Below are 12,345 nucleotides of genomic sequence, written 5' to 3' on the forward strand. Positions count from 1 at the left end.
AAAACAAGTGTGAGTACATATCGTGCTTCACAAATGTTGAAAAACATGACATGAGGCTTAAGTCAAGAAAAAATCAGACACTGGTTTACTGCACTAAGAAACCTTATAACTCCAAGAATCAGGCATCCTATTTACTAAGTGTGAAGACACAACTTAAACAAGAGGAACAGCTCATCGGATTCCATCCAACTACCAAACTCACAATATATTCCATATCCAGCTACCATAACTCACCATGTAATCCCATTACCTTGCTACCCGACCATCCATATCAGAACCCTGATCCTAGCTAATCAAGAAGAAGTCCAAGCCACTTTTGACCATGAACACGACTAAACGATCAGTTTTATACTCTATAGAGTTTGCCCATCTTTCTCCACGGGTTGTGATTTCATCACCCGCATTACCAGGTGACAATCTCCATGTTGTTGTGCTGGTCAAGCACTTACACATTTCCTATGGTGTGTCGCTAGGAGATCACTATAAGGCCTTTATAAAGCTCCCGCTGACCCACAAGCACCCACTGAGGTTTCATTGTTAACAGTGATTTCATCACTACAGAAGCCCCCTCATGTGCCACTCAACCGTCCAATTGTGCTCACAGAATCAGAGAGATGGCTAATTAATTGGCCAGGCCATACCCATATAAGCCCCGTAGATGGTTGCGGTTTAGCTTGGTTACAAGCTTCAAGAACCGGTCCTTATGACCCCGCACAGGAACAGACATATTCCTACTGTGTAGCACAACACGTGCGCCTTCTTGCACTATTCTCAAACCAACCATCCTGTTAGGATCCCTATACCATGTTGCTACAAAATTACCATTCTCGATTCATGTTGCAATAGACATTATTCATGTTCTAATTATAACTCAACCATGACGGCGACTAGCATATCTACCCATTAACCTAAGGACTCATCAATTTTGACAAGGAAGATGATACAAATACTAGTAAACCCTAATCATAGGATTCCAATTTAGACAAGCATGCACGAATTATAAACAACTAACTTAAAATCCTAGAGTATGTGCAAGATGTTCAAGGACACTTGTCTGGATGCTACTCATGATCTTCGTAAACTCGATTCTGGCATATCTCAAAGTCTCAACCTTGTAGCTCATCGAATCTCTAGAAACGTCATATTCTACTCACATGATCTACCGACAAAAGAGAAAGCATAAAATAACTAAGAAACAATACACCAAACAGAGACAACACATCACAAAAACTCTATGAATGGATCAGTCATGAGATTAGATGAAACAAGGAGTGATGCTTGGATTTGAATGAAATTCTTTGAACAAGATTTGAAAAGATGAATTTTATTTGAATTATAAGGGCTGGAACAGAATTAACTATAGAAGGTAAGGGTTAATGTGTAACCATTCTAAACAGGAAAGTAAAGATAGAAATAAGGGATCTCTGGAGAGGTTGTTTGGGATTCTCACCAAGAGAGAGAGAGAGAGAGAGAGAGAGAGAGAGAGAGAGAGAGAGAGAGATATATCAGAGAGTAGAGCAGGGGAGTTCAGTTTGAAGGAGTTGGCCGGCGGTTGGCTCTCGATGTCGCCAGTGGGAAAAAGGCCTATGGTTGATGGAGATGGCACAAACGGGGTTGCCGCACGGCCATGTCATGAATGGCTCAGTTTGACCTAAGGTGTAGAAGGACATGCACACCGGCGAGCTGGAGGCAGCGAAGTGCACGATTAGATGGCGATGACAACGGTGATCACTGATGTTGACGTTGGGCAGCAATGCTGTTTCCACAAATCAAGGAGAGAATGGGTGTAGAACACAACAAGACAAGCTCGGTTTTATGGTTAGTCTTGTCAGAGAAGTTCTGAGGTAGCGGTCGAAACAGAGATGAACGTTCTCATCTTTGATGGTGGTCACGCACAGACATAGTAAAAAAGACGTGAATGTTCCTGGACATTGACTGAGAACTTTGAGAAAACAACTGAATATAAACATTCATATTTCTCGATAACACAATGCTAGGGTTGAGGTTTGGATAGCAATTTACCTGAAAAGGAGATCAAATAGCAGAGATGGGAAGGGTGATGGCTGCGGCATGCTTCAGTTGGTAACCATGTTTCGGTTGTGTCGCTGCACAACCAGTGAAGAGCTCCTAGGGTCACGTAAAAGACTCTATGGGACACGCTATAATGCAGTCGATGCACCCATACGGTAGCTAGATCAACGTAGAACACGGAGTAAACCTATAGTGCATGTGCAGAACTTATCCAGACATGGGCAGCAGCAACCCCGATCGCGATCCCGACGGATTCAAGGCTCAAATAGCCGATCTGGTTAGTGAGGGAACGAGGAACATCTAGGGACACATGCTGGTCAAAGGGAATGGCGACCCGAGCTCTGATCAACCAAGGAACACCGATGCCATTTGAAATGGCGCGCTTGTCTGTGACAGCGAAGACCGTGGCGGCACGACGATAGATCCGAGGGGATGTGGGTTTGGCTAGGGATAACATGGGATGAAAACACAGGGGAAAGGAGAAGGGGAAGGGGCTGGTCCTCACCTTGTCGCGATGGTCAGGGAGGTGGTCGTCGGGGTGCTGAATGGTAGCATTGGTGGCAACCATGGCGTTGGAGGTTTGGCTCGTGTTCCATTGCATCACTGTCGATCCGAGTGAGCCCTCCAATGGTCGCATAGAAGAGATGATGGGATACACCATGACATGGGTGGCATGGCTGGATCTTCGCTGAATCATCGGGAACGCCAATGGATTTTTGATTCACGCCGTAGACGTGAGCAAACGCAAAGCAGCGTAGACAGCACCATAGATCCCGGTGTCATCTGTCCTCCCCTAGACAAACTATCTTGGGAAATGACGGGGGGGTGCAACTTGGGGCACATCTTGGCAAAAGATAAAGGTATTTGGCTAGACGGATCGCCGAAAACGTGGATGCCAACCGGTGACAACATGGCTGTCTATGATGACAAACGGCGCCCAGGCAAGATAGCAGTGGTGGATAGGGTTTGGGGGAATGGGAAAGGGAAGGGGAGGTGTGCTGGTCCTAATAATAGAGCTAGGGCGGCTGTCCACGAATTGGGGAGAGGAAACGGACGAAGTTAGAAGATGAAACAAACGGGTGGAAGATGAAACAAACACCTCAGGTTTGAGGACGATATCTTCACTATTTGGATTCCAAATTAGACGTTGTTTGACTCTATCTTGTATTACTCAAAAAGATCTACAACTTCATTGGAACTTCTAAAAATGCTATTTTGATTTCCAAAAATGTGTTACAAGATAAACTATTTGAATTCAACCTTATCTACGCAGTATTGATCTCGGGGGCAATAACTTCTAGATCCATTATCCAAATGCAAGCTTCCATAGGTGCAAATGAAATCTCTCAACGAGACCTACAACTTTGGTATTGTCAAGATTTTCATTTGATGCAGTATTGAACTCCGAAAATGCGTGAGAAGATGAGACTGGGCGATGAGGAATAACTGGCAGCCGGAGTAATAGCCATTAGAGACAATTGAAGTGTGGGTTATGGCCTTAATTTGAGGGAAATAAAGAGGGAATTGATGAGAGAATTGAATGAGGATAACATCATGTTCAATATTGGTGAATAAACAACTCAGATGCACCTTGAATTCATCAGTTTTGGGAGCTCCAATGAGTAGCCATGGAGTCAAGAAGGTGAATGGCGTTGTTCATGTTCTCCTCTCAATCTGGAGATGGACGAAGGGACAGGGCAACTTGGGCCATCTTTGGTATGAGAAGGAATTAGGGGAAAATAAAGATACGGAACTTTACAGCTTTGGAGAAATGGTGACAAGATATAAAATAAAAGAAATCGGTATAGGGATTTTGGATAATATTGAAAAAATAGAACAAGGATTTATCCAACCTTGAGATTCCTTAATCTATTATAATATTTTATAAATAAATTTTTCATCACACAAAACAAATTCTTTTTAAACTCTAAAAAATTTAGAAAAGCTTTCAAATTACAGAAAAAAAAATGTTATTTTATTATTTAAAAATGGTCACAACCCAAAATCGGAATTTTGGGGTGTGACAATCTGTAGCTGCTTTGCAAGCAATATTCCGTACCATGACCCAGTTAGAACTGCTTATGTATTATGTATTAACTTCAGGTGTTCTTCCTGTGCAAAGATTGTGATGCACTGATGTCTAAAGTTCTTGTAGAAATTCAAGGTTTATATTTCCGACAGCTACTTGCATGGAGCGATACACTAGTAAGCACAAACTGAAGTGCTTCTTTTCTTGATGTATGTACATTGATTTAAATTTCATCATTTATAAATTTGGTCCATTGACAATATTTTTGAAAACTTAAGTAAACTGAATTTCCCTTTGTGCTTTTTAGGATTTGGATAATTGGAATCTATTTATAGACTAGACAACTCGATCTATTTCTTTACACTCTCTGTGAATTTGTACATTTGAGTTTGATTACGAATTGTGTGGAAGGAGTACATGTGTGAACATTTAGTTGATGCTTATTTACATGTAATTGTAAATAAAAATGATGTAATGGTATAATTGTATGTTCTTTTACAATCATTATGCATGATAATTATATTTCATCATAAATTTCATTTCATTTTGGTGGTACATTAATAAAAAATGACGGAGAAGAATGTGTAACGAATACTTATTTATTACAAAACAGTTATTCATGAGAACTGTAATTCGTCTCAGAAAATGAGTTGCTCGGCTGAGCAGCCTTGCCCCAACTTTATGAGGATGAATGAAATTTTCGTCACAAGATATATAATATGACACACTATTTGTGACGATGGGTGTGACGGTGCATTTACGTCATAGAAGCTCATCTGTGACAAAAATTGAGCTTTTTTTGATAAATATAGCTCATCACATAAAGTGAAATTTGTTGTAGTTGTTCCTAACGTCGAGCTCAGGGTCAAGTAACTCCAGGTGCACCATACCTAATTGTTTACAACTTATTTACATTTGTATATGCAAAACAAACACAGAGTAAGAAGTGTCGACCACTCTAGATCTAGTCTAAACGTGTCTTTATTTATGGAAACTAAACAAGTAAACATCCAACATATAACATGACATAATAGATTATTCAAATTCTACATAAAATGTGAACAAATCATAACCTAACATGTTACAACCTCACACATAATGACAGTCTCAGTACTGAAATAGTAAAGTACAATATTATGCACATGAATATCCATCACAACATATATTACAACATTAATCAATCTCAATAAGCCGACATGACTTACAACCAACAACCTAGAGGACATCTCCCATCTGCACCAGAACCAGAAGGACCTATTTCCGCTGGGTTCACACTTAGGATACCAACGGTGCATTTCTTGTAAGTGTGTCATGTTCCATTGCAATTGCTGCAAAATTTCACATGACACCCAGTGTCTACGTCATCCATGTCATTACGGAGTCTCGTAGTCCTGGGTCGTCCCTTCTTCTGCTTCATTTTATCGAGATCAGGGATGAATACACAATTAAACCTAGGCTCCATCATGAAAGAAACATAAATCCCAAAATTGTAGACCTCATGGTTCCAAGTGTTGAATAGACATTCCTTCTTGAAGTACTTAAAGATGTACCCCCCAGTCATCATACCCATCATAGGACACGTGGCAATCACATGGGAGCATAGCTTATGCAGTAGCATCGGCTTGTAGCAGGTGCAAACACACCTGTGATTGAAGATGGTGCACTCGTGCTAACTCTTTCACGCTAGCCCCTCTCCTTCCATTATCCCTGCATGGAATTTCGTATCTGTGCTGTGCAGTTCCTATAGTCTTCACCCAATGCATCTTTGTCTTCTCCACTTTGTCTTCCATGTACTAAGTCATCTTCGTCCCATAAATCAGACGAGCATCATTTGGCGTTGTGTGCGCTACCGCATAGCGGTCCCTGAAATACTTGCAGGTCCCTTGAAGTATGAACTCTATAATCCCCACCAGCAACAACCACCTCGCATATTTCATCACCCAGTTATAAATCTCTGCTAAATTTATAGTCATAATATTGTACCTAGCCCTATTTGTGTCATAGAGAAGAGCCCACTTCTGCTTCATCTCATTCTCAATCCACTCGCTAAATGACCTGGTAGATGACCCGGTCCTCCGCATGATGCCAGTTTCATTATTCATTGGCAGAGACCCAAGAGATATTGGTTTGTCCTCTGGTCCGCTCACGGGCCTCCCTGCACGCTTATGTGTTTGCTTCTTTGTTAGCTCATCCAGTGTCTTCTAAAGAGCATCGAACTTCTGTTGCTGGTTCTGACCGCACAGCCTCTTTAACATGTTCATGAGGTTCTTGTTCTTGAATTGACAGAAGAAGTTTACACCCAAATACCTCGTACACCACCTACTATATAAATCTAGCCACACATTTCCAATCAAGCCATCGTCTGCTCCATTTTGCAGATCCTTAGTTGTACGAGCATCCAAGCATGTTGGTCATGTATAAGGCACACGTTCGATTGAGCACCAACAATTATCATCACCACACTGTACAGAAATCAATACCGCCTGCTATTGTTCTCACTCTCCACAAATGCAAAGACCAACGGTAGAACTTGGTTGTTTCCATCAACCCCAATAGCAGTCAGGATCCATCACGTGTACTTACCTGTAAGAAAAGTGTCATCGATGCATAGGATATGCCATCAATGCTTAAAAGCTATCAAACACCTCTAAATCCTACATCTACTATAACAGTTATACCTACATTATGTCTAAATCCTACATCTAATACCTAACATATATCTAAATACTACACCTAATTGCTAAAAAATACGTATAAAAAGGATCTAATCACTAAACTATATCTAACCCTAATTATAAAACTAGATCTACATTCTAACCTACATCTAGTGGCTATCCTACCAGGTTTATAAAAAAAATCTAGATCTACACTAGTGACTATCCTACGAGGTTTATAAATAAATTAGAGAGAAAAAGCATACCTTTTTTCTCCGGTAGAGTTTCACTATATAATTTCCCTCTTTCCTCTCCCCTCCCTTGCTCTCCTCTCTCTTGGCTATGTGAGAATGAAATGAGCGGCTGACATCACCAAGGCCAGCGTGGCCAGATTAAATAGATCTCACCCATTCAGCAAGCAAGACTTTTTGGGTGGGTCCGTCTGGTGCCGTAGCCTTGGAGGTCTCGCCTATTCAACGAGTGAGATCAAGTTCTCGCTTGGTGAGAACTTCCTCTCTCCGGTTATTTAATGCATTAAGTGTCAGGGTCCATAAGTTCTCGCTTGTTCAATGGGTGAGATCTTGTTCTCACCCATTGAACGGGTGATGGTAGCCTACACATGTAAAAAAAATTTAAACAGGCCTGCATTCTTCAAATATTAAAAATATATATAGAAAAAATTCTCCAAATCAGGTAACACGAATGAGCTCGGTGGCGGTAGGGCCTCCAAATCATGCGGCGTGGACAAGCTCGATGGTGGCAGGGCATCCAAATTAGGTGGCGTGGACGAGCTTGGTGGCGATACGGCTCAATCCGGCGCCAACTGACAAGCTCGTTGGCAACAGGGCCTCCAATCCGATGGATGAGCTCAGTGGCAGCAGGGCCTCCAAATTAGGCGGTGTGGACTAGCTCGATGGTGGCAGGGCCTCCAAATCAGAAGCAAATTCTATAACACCATGTCAAAAAGATACTCGTAAGACTCCTATCTATACTATCTATCTCGTGATCTAATAGCTTAGACTAAAGAAGAGAGAGTGAACCCATGTCTTCGTAGAGAAATAAATCTTTCGTATAATATATCCTATAAAATTTACTTTCCTCCGAATCAGCTGCTCAGTGGCGACAGGTGCTCTAATCCGATGCCAACAGACGTGCTCGGTGGAGGTGTGAACTATCTGATGTGCGGATTAAGGGTGAATACTTCCTAATTGTCTTAATTAAAAATAAAACTTGATCAAATCTTTCTCAGCGACAAACTTATTGGTATTCTGTTTCCTGAAAAAGTAGTAATCGATCTTCACTGCTTCACATTCCAATCAAATTAATTACCTTACAGTATTTCCATGCTTGTCTACCCTGACTCTTTAAGTATGCTGCACGCTAAACACGACCCTGAGTCGAAACGTGGTGTCTTCCTATCTTAATAGCTTGTACTAGGTGACCGCTGCATATCTCGGTATCCAACCCTACAGGAGACAAGACAACACTAGAATGCTCGTTATGTGAGATACATGTGCCAGAATTCAGAGGAACGCCACAGTGCTCCGTATTGCGCCGTCTCCGTCCCGATATAGTGCACCTTTATTTGTGGCCTTTGATATTTTCAGATAGGCTGATATTATCTGATCAGATTCTGCATTTGTTTGCTCACGTAAAAAATTTGGCTAGTCAGAAGCTTTATGGGATGGTTTTGTCATGATTGAAAGCGATCTGACAAGCCTAGGCACCTGCTGGCTGCAGCTTACATTTTTGTCATGGTTTTGATGTGAGCAGTTGGAGTAGAAAGAGGAGCTAAAACACAAATGTGCATGACATGACGTGGTAAGAAGATTTGCTGCACCATTGTGCTGCTACAGTCGTTCCACCCGTCAGACAAGCGCCTCGCTCCTACACGTAAATCTCACCGGCCGATGACCCGACCCCGCCAGCCGGGGTAGCTCGTGTTGACGTCCGGCGGAGTGCAGCGCAGCTCGCCGTCGTGCCCTCCTGAGCGGGAGTGGTGTCGGTCGACACGCGTCAGGCGCCTGGAATATATACTGACTTTGCTGCTCCATCCGCACGTGGTGTTCCGCAGCATGACACACACGAACGTAGAGGTGCTCTGCTTTCGCCGCTGCCGACGACGACGACCAGCGGGACCGGCGGAGGGTGGCTGATTGCGATGCGTCCTCCGACTCCGGGACCACTTGTGCTGCCACGGGAAGGGCGGACAGAGTCGTAAGACTGCGCGTGTGCACCTGCATTGCATGTCACCATGTCACAGTCCCAATTCAGTGCGCCATTGCCGTTGTTGCTTCTGATATTCAGGTACTGTTACAGAGATGCCTAGCTAAAATCCCACGAGGCTATAATTTGGAGATTCTGCGTTGTTTTCATGTGACGAACGCATTGCTTTTGCACTTTATACCAAACCTATACTACATTAGAAATCCACATTAATAATAGGTATTTTATCATGTCACTAATATAAACTCATCAGTGATGATTTGGACTCGTCACTAATGATATACATTAGTAACAGATTGGATCTAGACCCTTCACTAATATATATTATTACTGAAAGATCGGATCTAAATCCGTCACTAATATATGTTTAAAAAACAAAAAAATATAAAAATATTCAGATCGGGTTCATATCCAAAATGTAAGTTCATATTTACAGGCACGTAAAGTTTAAGAATTTCAAAATATATCATAACAGATAGTACCATATAACACAAAATACATATTTACATGCATATCATGAGATTTAAGTAAACTCATTCTAGGCAGATGCACATCATGAGATTTACATGCACATCACTAATGTCTACAGCCTCTGCCTACGAAGAGCCTCCAACCAGATGCAAGTGTGTGGTTGAGGTAGCCCCTAAGGTGGAGATCTGGATGCAACATGTAGCTAATTCTCCCACATCAAAAATTGATCATATGTATATAAAGTTGACAATGGCTATAAAGATGAATGAAGAAAAAGACAATGTGAAACCTACCATCATGCATGACAACACCATCGAAAATTAAATAGCATCAAGAGGGCTCAGCTTCGCCTTTACTCAATCATATAAACCCAACCCTAACATCTCTAGCACCACAAGCTACTTATCCTGATGTAAGTGGAGCTCGCTGGTTATCAGTCGTATGAGTGACCATCCTAAGCATAGAACCACCAACAAGGAATGGTAGCATAGGCTCCAAGAGAGGAAAGGCTTAGCTCAAATTTGATACCCCACACCTGCCTCAATTGCTCAAAGTCAAAGGCATGCTCTCAGAAAAGGTTGGTCATCATTGCCCACATCGACACTTTGGACCTGTTTCGGGACAAGTTCAACACAGCATTAGTAGCCAGAGGACAAGTAGAGCCCATGGCAAAATAAACCAATCAAAATATTGCAACCAAAACAGCCATCCATCACTACAAAAGTGAAAAGCTCGCATATCACCTCGGATGAACAAACCCTCAATTCGGGAGCTGCACCAAACAACACCGCGGTTCCCAGCTCCCGCCACTGCAACCTCTATCTGGGAAGAACATCTAGCTACCAGCAAGTGAATGGTCAAGGCAGCCCCTAAGTGGCGATCTGGATGTAGCATGTAGCTAGTTTTCCCATATCAAAAACTGATCATCTATATATAAAGTTAAACCATTGAAGGTGAAGTAGCATAAAGAGGGATCAGATTCGCATTTGCTCCATCATTGGAACCCATCCCTAACATCTCTTGCTGCACAACACCCTAATGTAAGTGGAGCAGTGCTGGTTATCACTCATCTAAATGACCATCCAAGGCACAGAACCACCAACAAGGTGGGGAAGCAAGTAAGGGAAGAAAGAGGCTATAAAATCACGACCAAACAACAAAAAATCCATCAATAGCTACCTAGATCTAGCATTGCCCAAGCAAACCCCAATCGGAAGCCACTACAAACCCACCCCAAGGTTCCCCATCCTCCACCACCGCAAGCACCAATGGTTGATCAAGTGCCTAAAAGCTGACGTGAAGCAGTAGGAAGGATCGCACTGGGAAGCGCAGATCTGAGGGGGCACCATTAGGAGCCGAGAGAGAGGGTGGTGAGGCTGGACCAAAGCAGAGGTGAGAGACGGGAGGCGGGTCGGGAGTGAGATGGAAGGTGGGCACTGCACCGCGATCTGCACTGTTCTAGAGCGGATCCAGACTGTGGTCTCTAGATTCTACTGGCACCGCCACCGCATGCCTCCGCGAGAGCCCACCGTCGCCCCCTTCGCGAGAGCCCACCGCGGCCGCGCTTCCCTGTCAACCTCGGTCGGGCCGGACTGGCTTGCCGTGGATGCCTGGCCACCACCACTGCGCACACATGGGCCAACGAGTGAGGAGATCGAGAGAGAAGGGGGACCGCTCATGAGAGAGAGGGATGAGGAGGAGGAGAAGAGGTAAAGCTAGCGCAAAAGAGATAAGGTTGGCACACAAGAGAGATAGCGCGGACGTGAGTCTGCTCTTCGTTCAATTGGATAGAAAGTTCAGGTCCGTAGCATCCGCCTCTTCACATTAGTGATGGGTGTTTTCAAGACCCGTCATTATTGACTATTACATTAGTGAGGGGTGTTGTTATCACCCATCACTAATGAGTGGTCTCTCTGTAACCCGTCACTAATAACTACAGCATTAGTGACGAGTTGTGAAATGACATGTCACTGTTGCCATTAGTAATGGGTGATTTTCTCACCCATCACTAGTGATTTGTCATTATTAACGTGTCTGATACGGGTCCCAATCTGGGATAATATTAATGACGTGTTACCATTGGAGTCATCACTATTAGATCATTAATGACGTGTACTAATCATTCGTCACTAATAGAATGTCTTATTTGATAATTTCTTACGTGATGCTATTATCAGTCAGAAACCTTGTGTGCGGTGTCCATAAGTGTCATGTGCCGAAAGTGAGCTTGTTGCCTTTGGGAATTTTTTTTAGCCTATTTAATATTAATATTTTAATAATAACCCGCCGGGACCTATATTTTCAGAAACTGGCCCTTTTGTCACGCCACAGGCTTTGGCATGACTCACCACTTGGTCACACCATGGAGCCGGGCGTGACTGCGGTGCCACGTCGGTGAGCGGTCGGCCCCGTGCCACGCGGACGTGCCGACGTGGTAGCCCTGAGACGCGCCAGGCACTATGGCATGACAGAGCGTCATACAGGCGCGGCCGGCTATCCTCCTTGTGTCACGCCAAGGGCGCTGGCGCGACTGGAGTCACGCCAACCCCTTTGGCATGACAGAGGCATATAAAGGCTGGGCGCTGGCCCTTCTCTCCCACACGTAGCCGTTTCTTCCTCAAGCAGCCACGAGCAGGAGAGCCCTCTAGCGCTGCCACGCCCGCCTCCACCCCAATCTCTACCGATTTGGGCCCGATTCAAAGGGGATTTGAGGGGAAAGAGTGATAGGAAGGTATCTCCTCCAATCCCTCTAATTTTTTTCGGCTAATTTGGTTTGTATTGCTAGTTTTTGGGTTGTTAGGGTTTAGAACTTGATTCGGTTTATCTACGAAATTTCAACGTTTCGGTCTAGATCGGTGGTCATATATCGTGCTATGTACGTATACTAACGCATATGTATCATGTGAAATTTGTTGCATGCAATCGGTTGAGCGT

Source organism: Phragmites australis, chromosome 15, assembly GCF_958298935.1.
Source record: "Phragmites australis chromosome 15, lpPhrAust1.1, whole genome shotgun sequence".
NCBI lineage: Eukaryota > Viridiplantae > Streptophyta > Magnoliopsida > Poales > Poaceae > Phragmites > Phragmites australis.